The sequence below is a fragment of the Leucopleurus acutus genome, assembly GCF_964270905.1.
Source record: "Leucopleurus acutus genome assembly, chromosome: 11".
Classification (NCBI taxonomy): Eukaryota; Metazoa; Chordata; class Mammalia; order Artiodactyla; family Delphinidae; genus Leucopleurus; species Leucopleurus acutus.
Window position 1 is genome coordinate 97,810,848 of NC_139152.1, and position 17,059 is coordinate 97,827,906.

Below are 17,059 nucleotides of genomic sequence, written 5' to 3' on the forward strand. Positions count from 1 at the left end.
GGCGAGCAGACGCCCCCCACCCCCAGCTCAGTCCTCCCCACAGTGGCTCTCAGCCAGGGCAGGTCACCCCCGGGGGACATCCGGCAACGCCCGCAGCACTTCGCTTGCCAGCACTGGGGGTGAGGGATGCTTCTGGCATCTGGGAGCAGAGGCAGGGATCCTACTCAACGCCCTCCGACGTACAGCATGCCCCACGCCGGCCCCCGCCAACAGAGCATCCAGCCCCAAAGGCCAGGTGTGCTGAGACTGAGAACCCTGGTTAAGCGGGAAATAACGGCAACACACGCCGAATGGCAGCTGTGACTGGAGCCACGAGGACAGGCACGAGGACAGGCACCACTGTGAGAGCGGAGGCAGCGGGGAGGCTGCCCTGAGCAGGGACCCTGGAGCTGGCTTCTGATGGGTGGGTGCGAGTACTCACCCCAGTCTGGGCACGCCCCGTCCCTCAAGTTCTGCCTATCTCCCTGCTGCTTCCGGATTCGCTTCACCAATTCACTCTCTTTAACTGTGGGTGATCTTTTTTTAATATTTATCTATTTGTTTATTTATTTTGGCTGCATCGGGTCTCAGTTGCAGCACGCGGGATCTTTTTAGTTGCGGCATGTATGTGGGATCTAGTTTCCCCGACCAGGGATCAAACCCGGGCCCCCTGCTTTGGGAGCACGGAGTCTTAGCCACTGGACCACCAGGGAAGTCCCTAACTGTGGGTGATATTAAGTGTTTGTCTGACCACATCAATCCTGGTGAACAAGCAACGTGGCTCTCACTGTACTTAAAATACGCAGCCCCCTGGCCCTCACCTGCTTTTCCAGGTACATCTTGTGCCACCTTCTCCCTCACCTGCTGTTCCTGCCACATTGGACTTCTCTGCCCACCTCCTCTTCTACCTCAGGGCCTTGGCACATGCTCTGCCTGCAGCACTCCGCCCTGCTCTGCCTGGCCAAGCTACCGCCCACCAGTCTGCCAGCATAAGTGAATGTCACTTCCTCCACAAAGCCTCTCTGACTCTCCAGACCAGCTACGCGGCCCCTGGGCACCCTGCAGTTCTGTCCTTGCTAGAGGGCAGGAGCTGGCTTTCTTTGTCACTGCTTTGCACCCAGGGCCTGGCACCGTGCCTGGCATGCAGCAAATGATCACTTCAGAGAGAATGAGTGACTGTGGTCACAGGCCTGTCAGTACCACCATGTGACTTTGAGAAAGTTTCTGAACTTGTTTCCTCCTTTGAATTCTCGTTTTCAAACTGCTGGGGCAGCCCAGGATTCCAGGCTCCCACCCCAGCGCCGACCAGAGAAGGCTGCATTTGTTACGCTTCTGTGTACCTCTTCACAGAAGGTGAAGGGCTTTCAGGAAGAAGGGCTTCTGTGAAAAACTGGGCTTGAAAGCCGGGGGACCTGATGAGCCTCGAGGGCCTTTTATGAAAGGAGGCACCGCCCCCATGGACTTGTAATAGCTTCACATTTGGGGCAACTTAACCGGGCAGAAAAGGCATGGGACGTAGAGATGGGGACCCAGGCATGTGTTGCTTGGGAGAGGAAAAGAGAAGACACTCTCATGATAGAATCCACCAGGCGGAGCTCGGGGTGCTTCCACCCAGCATCAGCCCACTCCCTCCTCGTGTTGCCCAGCAAGGCGGGTAGTATCATCGAGGCGGGACTGTGGTCAAGCATAGGTCCCGGAGCTTGGGTTTGAGGCCCAGCTCCACCACTCACGAGCTGTGTGACTTTGGGCAAGTTACTTAACCTCTCCGAACTTGTTTCCCCCTCTGTAAAATGGGGATAACAACAGTATCTATCCATGTCATAGGCTGGAGTGAGAAGTAAATGCGTGAACACATGTAAAGCACCGAAAACGGTGCCTGGCACGTAAGGAAGCACTCAGGAAGCATCTCATACGATTGTCATTATCCCCGGTTTTCAGATGAGGAAGCTGAGGCTCAAAGGTTAAGAGCCTGTGTAAGAACAGACCAAAGGGACTGATGGTGGCTTGAGCCAAACCTAGGGTGACCCTACGCTAAACCTCTTTCCACACAGCCCAGCCCTTCCCTCTGTGAACTTGGCCTTCATCAGGATGATGACAACGCCCACAGGGTCAAAGTGAGGAATAAATGGACCGCTCTCTGCAAGCTCTAAGTGCCACATGACAGCCACATAAGGTTGCTGACTGATCGGTCATGACCCACGTGCAGGTCAGCAGCCACCACACGGAAATGATGGCAGAAGCACCACAGAAGCCGAGTCCCCGTGTGCCGGTAACTCATGTCTGTACCGGAGCAAACCCCGCACGCCTCACACCCTCTTGCACTGTCCAGGCCGACTGCTGAGGGGAGTTTACTTTTTCACCACCGGTGATTTGCACATACTGCGTGTGTTACAAATTGAAGTTTTGTGGCAACCTTGCATCGAGCAAGTCTGTCGGCACCATTTTTCCAACAGTATTTGCTCACTTCGTGTCTCTGTGTCACAATATTCTTGTAATATTTCACACTTTTTCATTATTATATATGTGCTACGGTGATCTGTGATCTAGTGATCTTTGGTGTTACTACTATAACTCACTGAAGGCGCAGGTGATGCCTACCATTTTTTAGCAATAAAATATTTAGTTAAGGCATGTACCTCTTTTAGACAAGTTGCTAACGCCCAATACAGTCTGCAGTACAGTGTAAAGATAACTTTTAAATCCAGTGGGAAACCAAAAAACTCATGTGACTTGCCTTCTTGCGATAATTCGCTTCACTGCGGTGGTCTGGACTGGAATCTGCAGTTATCTCTGAGGTCGGCCTGTATTTGATTTCAGTCTGAACAGCCCTGCATCCCTGACCAATCCTGCTCGTACTCTGCCCCCTAGAGTCCAACTGCAGACACAGGATTTCGGTGAGAATCACCCCCAAGCCAGGTAGTGCCTACACCACAACCCACACCCTGCACTTCAAGCGCCAGTCTCACTGGGCGACCTCACTCCCGCCACAGCTCCCACCTGGAGATGACGCAGAAGTAAGAGCAACAACACAGAATAATGATAAAGGCCATACTTTATACGTGTGCTGCACTTCAGTCATAAAATAGTCTGAAAATACTTCCAAGGGTACACTCCTAAACCCAATAAGGCCGATGGGGCAAATATTCTCACCTTCACTTTACTGAGCAGGAAATGGAGCCTCCGAGAAGGGTGGGTTTCCTCTCGGCCCCCTGCACCCTCCACCTGCTGTGTGGACAAGTGGTCACCAAGGAAAACATCTCAGCCCGGACCTACCATAGGTACTTATGGAGCCACCGGGAACATCCAATTTCTCTTCAGTTTCACCAAATTTTGACTCGGATTCTTACCTAAAATAAAATACACAAATGATTGGCACAAAAACAGACATATGGATCAGTGGAATAGAATAGAAGGCCCAGGGACTTCCCTGGTGGCGCAGTGGTTAAGAATGTGCCTGCCAGTGCAGGGGACGCGGGTTCGAGCCCTGATCTGGGAAGAGCCCACATGCCATGGAGCAACTAAGCCCATACGCCACAACTACTGAGCCTGCACTCTAGAGCCCGCGAGCCACAACTACTGAGCCCACGTGCCTAGAGCCCGTGCTCCGCAACAAGAGAAGCCACTGCAGTGAGAAGCCTGCGCACCACAACGAAGAGTAGCCCCTGCTCGCTGCAACTAGAGAAAAGCCCACGCGCAGCAACGAAGACCCAACGCAGCCAAAAATAAAAAAAAATGTATTAAAAAAAAAAGATTAGAGAGCCCAGAAATAAACCCACATACATATGGTCAATTAATCTTTGACAAAGGAGGCAAGGATATACAATGCAGAAGACAGTCTCTTCAGCAAGTGGTGTTGAGAAAGCTGGACAGCCTCATGAAAATCACTGAAGTTAGAACACACCCTCACAGTACAACAAAAATAAACTCAAAATGACTTAAAGACTTAAATATAAGACATGACACCAAAAAACTCCTAGAAGAGAACATAGGCAAAACATTCTCTGACATAAATTGTACCAGTTTTCTTAGGTCAGTCTCCCAAGGCAATAGAAATAAAAGCAAGAATAAACAGATGGGACCTAATCAAACATAAGCTTTTGCACAGCAGCGGAAACCATAAACAAAATGAAAAGACAACCTATGGACTGGGAGAAAATGTTTGCAAATGATGCAACTGACAAATGCTTAATTCCCAAAACATACAAAGAGCTCATACAAGTCAATAACAAAAAAAAAAACCCAATCAAAAAATGGGCAGAAGACCTAAATAGACATTTCCCCAAAGAAGACACGCAGATGGCCAACAGGCACAAGAAAAGATGCTCATCATTGCTAATTACTAGAGAAATGCAAATCAAAACTACAATGAGGTAATACCTCACACCAGTCAGAACGGCCATCATCAAAAAGTCTACAAATAACAAATGCTGGAGAGGGTGTGGAGAAAAGGGAACCCTCCTACACTGTCGGTGGGAATGTAAATTGGTGCAGCCACTATGGAAAACAGTATGGCGGTTCCTCAAAAAACTAAAAACAGAGTTGCCATATGATCCTGCAATCCCACTCCTGGGCATATATCTGGAGAAAACTAATATAATTTGAAAAGACACATGCACCCCAATGTTCATAGCAGCACTATTTACAATAGCCAAGACATGGAAACAACTTAAATATCTATCAACAGATAAATGGATAAGGAAGATGTGGTATGTATATACAACGGAATATTACTCAGCCATAAAAAAGAATGAAATAATGCCATTTGAAGCAGCGTGGATGGACCTAGAGATTATTATACTAAGCCAAGTAAGTCAGAAAGAGAAAGACAGATATCATATGATATCACTTATATGTGGAATCTAAAATATAACACAAATGAACATATCTATGAAACAGAAACAGACTCACAGACATAGAGAACAGACTTGTGGTTGCCAAGGGAGACAGGGTAGGGTAGGGAAGGATTGGGAGTTTGGGATTAGCAGATGCAAACTACTATATATAGAATGGATAAACAACAAGGTCCTACTGTATAGCACAGGGAACTAAATATATTCAATATCCTGTGATAAACCATACTGGAAATAAATATGAAAAAGAATAGATGCACGTATAACTGAAACACTGCTGTACAGCAGAATTTAACACAACATCGTAAATCAACTATACTTCAATAAAATTTTTTAAAAATTAGGGGAAAAAAAAATTAGGGGAACTTCCCTGGTGGTCCACTGGTTAAGAATCCACCTTCCAAGGCAGGGGATGCAGGTTCGATCCCTGGTCGGGGAACTAAGATCCACATGCCGCAGGGCAACTAAGCCCGTGCACTGCAACTACTGAGCTCACGCGCCTCAACTAGAGAACCCATGTGCCGCAAACTACAGAGCCCATGTGCCGCAAAGAAGAGCCCACATGCTACAACTAAGACCCAATGCAGCCAAAAATAAATTAAAAAGAAAAAAAAATTAGGGATTTCCCTGGCAGTCCAGTGGTTAAGACTCCATGCTTCCAATGCAGGGGGCACAGGTCTGACCCCTGGTTGGGGAACTAAGATCCCACATGCCATGCAGCCAAAATATTAAAAATGAGAAAAAACATTAATACACAGAGAAATGTACACAGCACAAGATCAAGAGGTGTTCTAACCGTTTATGAATACAGCCAAATGGTAACTAACCAGAACATTCAGTGGATGGCATCTTCTGTTTAAGTGCCCAACGGAGGATGCCTTGGGTTCCTCTCTTGTCGTGATAAGTACTTCTGAATTAATTACTTATTGGCTCCCGCTGACCTTCCCAAGCTGCCAGGCCACCCCTTCACTTCACGCAGCCCTTGCTCTGGCTGAACGCACCCCCCTCTGCTGCTCCGTGCTCATGTGCTCGCCCGCGAACCTGTGCCCGCGCTGTCCCTCCATCCTAACGTCTCTCTCCACCGCTCTTTATCCAGCTCCACCAACCACGCGGGGCACAGTTCAAAGGCCACTTCCCCCAGGGGGCCATTCTCATCGCCTTCACTGGAATTAGTGTTTCCCTCCTCGGGACCCCCTGCAGACCCTTCCTGCCATCCTTGCGGGCACTCAGAACTTTCCAACTTGCATTTCAGTTCTTTATGTACGTTCCTTCCATAAACGTTGAGGCGAGGGACTCTCGTAGTCACCCGTTTCCCTCTCAACCCACTGATTCTAGATTTAAAGGGGAGCATTTGAAGCGAAACCTACAGTCCATTTGCCCGACCCCATTATCTCCAGCCCTTCAGCACATGAGACGCAAAAAATGACTCCTTGTTGTGGGAGTGACTGATGGACAAGTCCTCAAGGCTGGGTCCTTGGAACCCGACTCATTGCTTCCCTGAAAATGGTATGGGTTGAACTGTGCCCCTGAAAAGATACACTGAAGTCCTAACCCGGGTACCTGTAAACGTGACCTTATTTGGTCAAAGTATGGTCTTTGCAGTTACGATGAGGTCATTCGGGTCAGCCTTAATCCAATGACAGGTACTCTTATGAGATGGAAAGTTGGACACAGACACACAGGCAGTGAACGCCTTGTGAAGACACAAGAACGGACAGACAGACAGAGGGAAGGCAGCCATGTGCAGATGGAGGCAGAGATCAGAGGTAAGGCTGCAACAAGCCAAGCAATGCCCGGGGCTCCCAGAAGCTGGAAGCCGCAAGGAACCCTCCCCTAGAATCTTCAGAGAGAGCACGGCTCTGCCAACACCTTGATTTCAGGCTTCTGGCCTCACTGCGCCACCCAGTTTGGGGCACTTTGATACCGCAGACCTAGGAAACTAATACAAGAGACAACCATCCTAAACACTAGGGGAAAACGAAGAGTAAGAAACGTACACCCATAAGGAGGTTTACGTATATATATTTGGGGAACAGAGCACAGTAAAGTGCTGAGCAAGAAGACAAGACAGTCATTTACGGTTAAAAAAGGAAAAGACGAGGGAAGGCCCCCTCTCCTTTAAAAGAACCTCTTTGCAGAAATGCACCAAATCAATGTGGAAACCGCCACCGAGAGCAGATGAAAAGGCAGCCTTGGGAAGGGCCAAAGGAGGGAGGGCAGTTCCCTCCACACCCGAGGCTTAGAGACCCAGTGCGTTTAGAGACGCATCTGAGCCATGGAGCCGCCCCTGCGGGCTGCGGATCCTGGCAAGTCCTCCCCGGGCCTCAGCCTCCCCAGTGAAATAAATGGGAAAGAACTGACTCACTCAGTTACAAAGCAGAAAATACCACACCATTGTAAAGCAATTATACTCCAATAAAAATGTTAAAAAAAAAAAAAAAAGAAAGAAAGAAAGTGACAGCTCCTGGGCGGTGCTGCTGGGATTACTGCAAGGTCAGCTGGGCGTGGACCTGGCACACAGCAGGTTCTCCAGACCGTCAACTGGGTTTGAAACGAGCGCATCAGGCAGAAAGAGCTTCACCCTGAAGCTGCCCCCGATTTCGGCTCCGCACGCGCCTCCTTTCCAGCTCCTCCTCCCGGCGGGCTTGCCAGGCCCCGCCCTTACACAGTAAGTGAGTACGTATTTCTATCATCGCTGAAACAACAGCTACCACTCCCCGAACACCAGGATGCATCAGGCCCCGGGCTGGGTGGTGTGTGTGTAGATCCTTCTCTACTGGGTACATAGTTACGGCTCACCTGAGGCCGGCAGGCAGGTACTCTCCTCACTTACAGACGGGAATGTGGGGCTTAGAAAACAAGAGGCAGAGCAGAGACTGCTGCCGTGGCCACCCGCACAGTCTCCCTCCCACACGGGGGTGTCAACCGTCATTACATGCATCCCCCTTGTCAGGCGTCATCGACCCCACAGGGCAGGGGGTGGGTCCCCCAGCACCCAGCCAGGGCCAGGCACAATGAGGGGGCTCAGGTATCATCTGTAGAACAGACTAAGGAACCAGCTGGCCAGTCCCCACATTACGGAAGCCAGGGCTGACGCCTTCCCAACCCTAGGAAATACTAAGCCTTATCTCTTTATCAGGTAAATAGATAAATACCTGATGTCAGATGGGTTTCCTGTGGCTTCCTCCTAAAATAGAAAAGAAAAAAAAAAGTGGAATTAGCGGTATTATGTGATGAACTTGACACGTTACCTCTCTACTGGTTCATATGAACTGACACCTCAGAATTTTAAGCCACAGGGTCAGCTACTTTCAAACTGAGCATCATAAAAGCCTAATCAGGAAAAGCAGAGAGTGACGCGCTGGTCCTCGTGCTGCTCACAGCTTGAAGTCAGAGTGGGCTGTCACTGCCTGAGGCATGTCAGCCTCGGAAAGCCATCCTAAAACCAGACCGTTGCTGGTTATTTCCAGAACGCCGTGGGTCCCCCTCCTGGGGCAAGTGGGCAGGATCTTCACAAGCCTGAGAACAGGTTTCCGCCAGGACATCCCTGGGCGTCCGGGCCACCGATACTGTAGTTTCTCATACATCCACTGGGCACCGACAGCCACTCCGTGCCAGGCGGGTGACGGGAGACGGAAAGCCACCCGGGACCAGGTGCTCCTGGACAGTCCTGATCCAGCGAAGGCAAGAGACGTGTTCAACCAGCGGCAGCCCCAGTGGAAAAGTGCTTTAACAACCTAACAAAATCCAACCTCAGTCCTGGGGAGGAAGTAACCATCAGTCCAGTCCAGCAGCAAATCATGCCCGCTCCACCCCCAGAAATTTCGGATCCGTCTGTGTCTCTCCCCAGCATCCCCACAACCCAGGCCACAACTGGCTTCCTTGGCCCCATTCTCACCCCATGGCAACACATTCCCCACCCAGCAGCAGACCAATCTTTTCAGACACAAAGCAGATCTTGTCACTCCTTTCATAAGCCTGCAGCGGCTTCCCACTGCACTGAGAATAAACCTAGCAGTCCACCCATGGCCTGCAAGGCTGGCCCAGAGTGACCTGGGACCCCCATGCCTCTCGGGCCTTGTCTCCCAGCGCCCTTCCCACCTGTCTTCCCTCTCCAGGCGCCAGCCTCTTTCAGCTCCCCACACCCGTCAAGCGGCATCCAGTCTTAAGGCTTTGCTCTTCCCCCACATCTGGCCCTTTCTCCAAGGTCAGCTCCTCAGACTGGGCTTCCCAGTCTCAATCCTCCCCCTTTACAGAGCTGTCACTTTACTTCTCCGTGGTGCTCACGTTGTACACAGTTGTTTAGTCGGCGTCAACTCAAAGCATGGTCCGCGGACCAGCAGCATCCGCATCACAACCTGGAGCTCGTTAGAAATACAAATCTTCCAGCTCCCCCCATGCACACGCAAGAGTGTACACATTCAGACTCTCTGGGAGCGGGGCCCAGGAATCTGTGTCTTAACAAGCTCTCAGGCGATTCTTATGCAAGTGCAAGTTTGAAAAGACCTGGCCTATGAGACTTCCCTGGTGGTCCAGTGGGTAAGACTCCATGCTCCCAATGCAGGGTGCCCGGGTTCGATCCCTGGTCAGGGAACTAGATCCCGCATGCCTGCCACAACTAAGAAGTCCATATGCTGCAACAAAGATCCCGTGTGCTGCATGCAACGAAGACCTGGCACAGCCAAAAATAAATAAATAATAAATAATTTAATTTAATTTAATTTTTTTTAAAAAGGGACTTCCCTGGTGGTGCAGTGGTTAAGAATCCGCCTGCCAATGCAGAGGACACAGGTTCGACCCTGGTCCAGGAAGATCCCACATGCCGCGGAGCAACCAAGCCCGTGCGCCACAACTACTGAGCCTGCGCTCTAGAGCCCGCGAGCCACAACTGTGGAGCCCATGCGCCACAGCTACTGAAGCCCGCATGCCTAGAGCCTGTGCTCCGCAACAAGAGAAGCCACCGCGATGAGAAGCCTGCGCACCTCAACGAAGAGTAGCCCCCGCTCGCCGCAACTAGAGAAAGCCTGCGCGCAGCAACAAAGACCCAACGCAGCCAAAAATAAATTAATTAATTATTTTAAAAAAGAAAAGACCTGGTCTAGTTCATGTATTTGGTTCCTTGGTGACTGTCTGTCTGACACAGATACGTCACATTGTGAGCAGCAGTGCTGTGCCACGTTATCTCCTGCTGAATCCCAGCACCCAGAACAGTGTCTAGCAATAGCAGGCTCTCAACCAATACGTGACGAATTAACAAAAATAAAGACGTGAATTCCCTCCACACACACAGTCAAACAAGCACTGTTTGTGCCAAGCAATGAAGTAGGCGCAGCCCAGCCCTACAGGGGCTGTAAGTCCCAAGGGGGAGACCCAGGAAACCATCACCCATAAACACTTCCACAGCTTTACCCTGGTGAGAAATAGGAGGCCTGGAGTTTAGCTGATTTCCACCGAGCGAGGGAACATCTTGGGAAATCTCTGTGCCTACAACCCCAGGAGGACAGAGCTCTGCCAAGAGGCCTTGTACCTCCTGGAGTTATGACTACTCCCAGACAAAAGTTAGAACAACCTCTGAGGAGAAACAGCGGAGGGCGGGGGACTCACCCTCATGGGAGTCACTTCACTCTTCTGGGTCCAGCCATCGGAAAATGGGAGCAGTCTCTGCCCTCATCCCCCTACCCCAGACACTTTGATCACTATCAGTTTCAATAAAGTCCCAGCTGGGCTTCCCTCGTGGCGCAGTGGTTGAGAGTCCGCCTGCCGATGCAGGGGACACGGGTTCGTGCCCCGGTCCGGGAAGATCCCATATGCTGCGGAGCAGCTGCGCCCGTGAGCCATGGCCGCTGAGCCTGCGCGTCCGGAGCCTGTGCTACGCAACGGGAGGGGCCACAAAGGTGAGAGGCCCGCGTACCGCAAAAAAAGAAAAAATAAAGTCCCAGCTAGGCCAGGATCCTAGGACACTTGCATTCTTTTCCAGCTAGTTAAGTCTTTTTTGAAAAGGGAAAAAAGAGCCATCTTTAAACAAAGTAACAATATAAATGACCTCACATCAGTGCCGTGCAGCATTCAGTCGCAGCTGTGTTGCCCTGCCCGTCTCCTCACCCCCATGCTCCACGTACCTGTTTACCAGTGCCTGTAACTCCCTGAGTGCAGGGCAGGGCCAATCTTTTTGTACTGTCACAACCCAGCACCCAAATGTGCTCATTAAATATTTCCTGAACAAAGAACCGCTTTGCAAACAAACCTCCAAACGGCTTACAACGACCAGATACTTTTAGGTCTAGAATGAATCCCCTGTAATGCCACAGCTACTCTAGGGGTGTATGACTACCACCACCCCACCCCGTCTAATGATGGGAAAACAGTCCCCCAGAGAGAGGTGAGCAGGGCGGGGAACACTTATCTCCTGTCTCCTGTCCAGAGCTCTAGCCACAGGTACACCGCGCCCTGCAAGATGCCAATAGGAACAATACAGATTGCAAATGAATGAAAAAGCCTAGGAACAATGAAATTCTGGGATAACCAATAATAAGAAGACTGCAATTACAAGGATCGAGCGGCACAAGTTAAGTCATAGGAACTCGGAGGAGGAAGAGGGGCACAGTGGTCAGCGCAGGCTTCCCGGAGAACGCGAGTCCAGCGAGCAGCATCTAAACCGCACCTTTCCGGCCCCGTAGACCAGGGCCCACAATCGTTCGCGCATGCGCACTCGCCCACCGGGCACGGCCACACCCTCGGTCCCCGGAGGCGGCGGCCTCGGCGGCGGGGCCTCACCTGTGGGCGCACAGCGCGGAGGAGCGCCCAGAAGCGCAGAGCACGGCGGCCCGGCGCCGCGGCCCGGCCCCGCCTCCAACCCCACTCGGCGCTCAGAGGAGGATGCGAACCGCTACCCGGCGCGAAACGGCTCTACTTCCGGGGCGGCGCCCTGGCAACCGAAGACGCGGCCTTGCCAGCGCCGCGACTGCTTCCGGGGTCAGACTTTCCCTGCCGGTCTCTACACCTCTATGCCGGTGGCCTGCTACGCCTGGCGCTGAGATCCTACGAGGAGTCAGTCGTCCACCCCCGGGAGCCTTGCAACCTTCAGGGCCCAGAAATGAGGTTGCGAGGGGTCGGGATCGAGCCTGATAGTGGGAGGTAGAGCGGTATGATGCCTGGGGCCCTGGGTCCAGTCGGCTCTTTATCCCCTCTGCTGCTCAGCTTCAGTATCTGTACAACTAGGACTGTTCATAGCACCTCCCTAGTGCTATTGTTGTAAGGATAACAAGTTGTGCTCAGCAGCCAGTAATCAATAAATGGCCTACTCAAAGAGGTAACCTCATTGGTGAAGTATTCCCTGAGCGTGGGACAGGTTTAGGTCCTCAAACTAGATTTTTAAAACGCCTTCTGTTAGGAAGAGGCAGCCTAGCCTAGTGAGAAATTTAAAACTGAAGCCAGGGGAATTCCCTGGCGGTCCAGTGGTTAGGACTCCGTGGTTTCACTGCCAAGGGCGCGGGTTCAGTCACTGGTTGGGGAATTAAGATGCCACAAGCCGCGCACGCATGGCCAAAAAACTCAGAAAAACAAGCCAGGCCTAGATTGAATCCTTGCTTCAAAATCTACTAGCTTTGTGGCTTTTGGCAGGTCACCGTCACTTCTCTTGCCTCAGTTTCTTGTCTGTAAATGGGACCGTAGCACCTATATTGAAGGGTTGTTGGGAAGATTATTAAAAAAAAAAAGGCACAAATACTAATTGCTCAAATACTTGCTGAATTAATACAAAATAAAAGAGCATGTACCCCAGACATCTGTCAGCCATGAAAATGTACTTGAAGGCAGCATAAAAGAAGAGACACAGAATTTACATCCCTGCTCTGTTACATTCTAGGTGTCTGGGCACAGGAAAATCCCAGCCTTTTCTCTTTTTTTAATAAATTTATTTATTTATGGCTGCATTTGGTCTTTGTTACTGTACGTGGGTCTTCTCCAGTTGCAGCGAGCGGGGGCCCTCTTCACTGCAGTGCATGGGCTTATCACTGCGGTGGCTTCCCCTGTTGTTGCGGAGCACGGCCTCCAGGCACGTGGGCCTCAGTAGTTGTGGCACGTGGGCTCAGTAGTTGTGGCGCACAGGCCCAGCTACTCCGCGGCATGTGGGATCCTCCGGACTAGGGCTCGAACCCACATCCCATGCATTGGCAGGGAGATTCCTAACCACTGTGCCACCAGGGAAGCCTCCAGCCTCTTAATTACATTTTTTTCATGGAGAAATGGGAATAATGATCTCCATCTCTCAAGAATGCAAAAGTGTTTAAATTCCTAGGTGAATAGCACCTAGGAAGATGTTTAACATGTCTTACCATGTCCTGCCCCTGTGCAGAGTACATGCCACGCCAAACAGCGTCACCAGCAGCCAAAATACCAGAAGGCTTAGGTGCAGGCAGTGGGAGGAGACCAACAGCACAAGAGCAAACAGTAGGAAAAGTTCCAGCCAATGTGAAGAATTAACTGGGAGCTAGGTAGTCCCAGGAGACAGACAGGAAACTAAGAATCTCAATGCTAATCTAATCATGTAAATCTAGGTAAAAAGTCTTTAAGGACTTTCCATTGCCATCAAGGTAACATCCAGACTCCTTAATATGTTATTAGTTTTAATGTAGTTAAAATCTGTTAACCTTTTTCCTGTATAGTATCTCAGTTTCCTGTTGGGCCTAGAAAGATCCGTCTTCACGAGTTGTAAAAACATAAGAGGCCAAAACTACAATCAACTAAGTTAAATGATAAACTGAAAATGTGTCCATCATCTGACAAAGCATTAGTTAATATCCACAATATACAAAGCGTTTGCACAAATCGATAAGAAAAAAATACAAAAATTGGCAGAAGAAATGGAACCACAAATTCCAGAGCAGAAGGATAAAGAAAGATGGTAAGTAAAAATATGAAAATATGCCCAAGTCACTAAAAATTAAGGATATTAAAATGTTTAATGAGGTATTTTTTACTGACAAAATTGGCAAAAATTTAAGATACAGTTACAACTCATGTTAGAAAGGATAAGGGAAAAAAGCACTCACATCCACTACTAATAGAAGTGAATATTAGCATAGCTTTTAGAAGGCTGGCAATTGGGCAATATTCATCAGACTTTTAATACATGTTTAATTATATAATCTTTAACCTATAAATCCCAGTTTTAGGAGTTTATTCTATAGAAATTCTCTCACAGGTAAACAAAGATATGTGTACCATAGCATTTAAAGCAGTATTATTTCTAATAATTAAAAACTGGGGGCTTCCCTGGTGGCGCATGGGCTTCCCTGGTGGTGCAGTGGTTGAGAGTCCGCCTGCCGATGCAGGGGACACGGGTTTCATGCCCCGGTCCAGGAAGATCCCACATGCCGCGGAGCGGCTGGGCCCGTGAGCCATGGCCGCTGAGCCTGCGCGTCCGGAGCCTGTGCTCCACAACGGGAGAGGCCTCAACAGTGAGAGGCCCGCGTACCGCAAAAAAAAAAAAAAAAGAAAAAAAAATTGGGAAAAATATAAATGTTTTTTAGCAGAAGTCTTATTGGCTAAATTAAAGTTCATCAATTTAATGAAATAGTATTTACCTATTAAAGGGATAAAGTGGATCTATGTGTGCTGACCTGGAAACATATACATAATATATTAAATGAAAAGTGAAAATTACACAACTTTGTATAGTATGATTTTAAAAATCATTAATATGTATATGCATTATATATAAGAGGCATAAAAAAAGCTTGAAAAAAGATATGCAGTTACTGTTAAGAGTCATTCTCTTCAGGAGTTGGCACAGAAAGTACTTTCTCTTCTTATAGCCTATATTTCTTATTGTCTGAATTTTTTAGTAGCACAAAAGTATTATTTTTAAATTTTTTAAAGCTTCAATAAAATAAAGTTAAAAAACAAACTTTTGGGACTTCCATGGTGGTCAGTGGTTAAGAATCTGCCTTCCAACGCAGGGGATGCAGGTTCAATCCCTGGTCGGGGAACTAAGATCCTACGTGCTGAGGGGCAACTAAGCCTGTGCACCACAACTAGTGAGCCCACATGCTCTGGAGCCCATGCACCACAACTTCATTGTGTTGCAATGAAGAGTCCACCTGCCGCAACTAAAATAAAAATTAAAAATAAATTAATAAATAATAAAAATAAATATTTTTAAAAATTAAAAAAATAAAAAACAAACTTTTTTCCATTTTGAAACAGTGGACTGAACATCTTTTCACACCCCAAAATCTCACTGAAATGGCAGAAGGAGAAATAGAAAAATACAATAGAAAATTAACTATCCAGGAATCTGAATACCAAAAACATGCAAATAAAGGAATTTCTCTAAAAGGTTTTGTTTTAAGATCATCTGGTTCTGGGAACTCCCTGGTGGTCCAGTGGTTAGGACTCTGCGCTTTCACTGCTGGGACCGGGTTTCCATCCCTGGTTGGGGAGCTAAGATCCCGCAAGCCCTGAGGCACGGCCAAAAAAAAAAATCATCTGTTCCGAAATCATGCCTTTGTGGCTAGTGAGGATCCGTTTGTCATTCTGCGTTATCACTGGTGTTCTTAGCTCCACCAGGCAGGCAAGGGGGATTGCTCATATGGGGCACTCCCATCTTCCTCACATGGGCAGAAGGACTCAGGCACAAGGGGAGATGTCACCTTGGAGTATCACAGCACAAGTTATAGCAGATCCCAGTTTATACGTTTTGAAGGATAACCATTGTATAAAGTACTAAACTGCAATTGTTGGTTGTTAAATTCTTTTCAAAGACACATCTCCCTTTTGGTGTTAAGTTAGTCGAACTACAGACTGCATAAGTGATCATCTGCTAGAAATCCATGACATAGTTGGAAGACTAGTAGAAATACTCCCAATAGACAAAAAAAACAGTGAGGAATTCCTGGAAGATGAGATAAGAACAGATAAACGGGCAACCCCAATAAAAATGAGGACAAATGCTCCCCAACATGCAAAAGAGAGAAGTTCCACCCATAATCAGTTTTCTGAACAAAACTCTGAAATTACCCTGAGATAAGAAGCAGTGACATGGACAGTTGGCCAGAAAATTAAGTAAGGTAATCACTGGTCGGTCTCCTTAGAGAGCAGTCCTCTGACACTTAGGATGAATCCATGTGTCTTAGTCCATTTGGGCTGCTCGAACACAAAAACACCAGCGACTGGGTGCCTTCTAAACAACACATATATTTCTCGCCATTCTGGTGCCAGCAGATTCGGTGTCTGGTGAGGGCTTGCTTCCTGATTCCTGGATAATCATCTTGCTGAGTCCCCACATGGCAGAAGGAGTGAGGGAGCTCTCTGGCGGCTCATACAGGGACTAATCCCATTCATGAGGGCTCCACCCTCATGACCTAATCACCTCCCTAAGGCCCACCTCCTAATACCATCACATTGGGGATTAGGATTTCAGCACAGGAATGAGAGGGTGGGGGGGGTCGGGGGTGGTGAGGGGAGACATAAACATTCAGTTCAGTCCGTGAACCTTGAGAATAGTTCATAAAAGAGAGAGTTCAGACACTCAGCCAAAAACATTAAAGACCAAGAACATTCAAGAAAGGCACAAAATTCAGCAAAAGGAAAATTGAATGCCAAGGAAACAGTTAACACAGATAAAATACTAGATCAAGAGTCAGCAAACCACTGGCCGAATCCAGCCCACTACCGGCTCCAGAAAGCTAAGAATGATTTTTACTTGTGACCGTTTGCAGCCGATTTGTTAGGGAACACGCTAACTTTGGACCCCAATTAAGTGAAATTATCTCCTCTCCTGCCCCCCAAAGAAATCCATTCTTCTCATTAGTAGACCTGTATTACAAAAAAAATTATACTCAATTGTTATTATATTTTTATTTCATCAGTTAAAAAGTTGTGAATTTTTTTAAAAAGCAATGAAAAGCTAGGAAGAATATCAAATAAAACTTATATTAAGCAAGAAAAATAAAAATTTAAAAGTTGTGAAAATGTGTGGAACTTTTAAGTGGCAGAGCCTGGATTTGAACCTAGGAAACCTGATCATTCACACTACTGCCTCCCTGAAAAACAAAGAGCCGCCTTCTGGAGAGACGGCTGCACTTTCAAGGTGATGCTCTGAGCTTTGCTTGCGGGCATTCCAGAAACCTCCGCACAACCCCTCCCTGGCCCGTGGAGCTCTTTGCGCCCATCATTATTTACGTTTAGCGCCATCTAGTGGAGCCAGCACTAATCTGGAGCCCGACTGG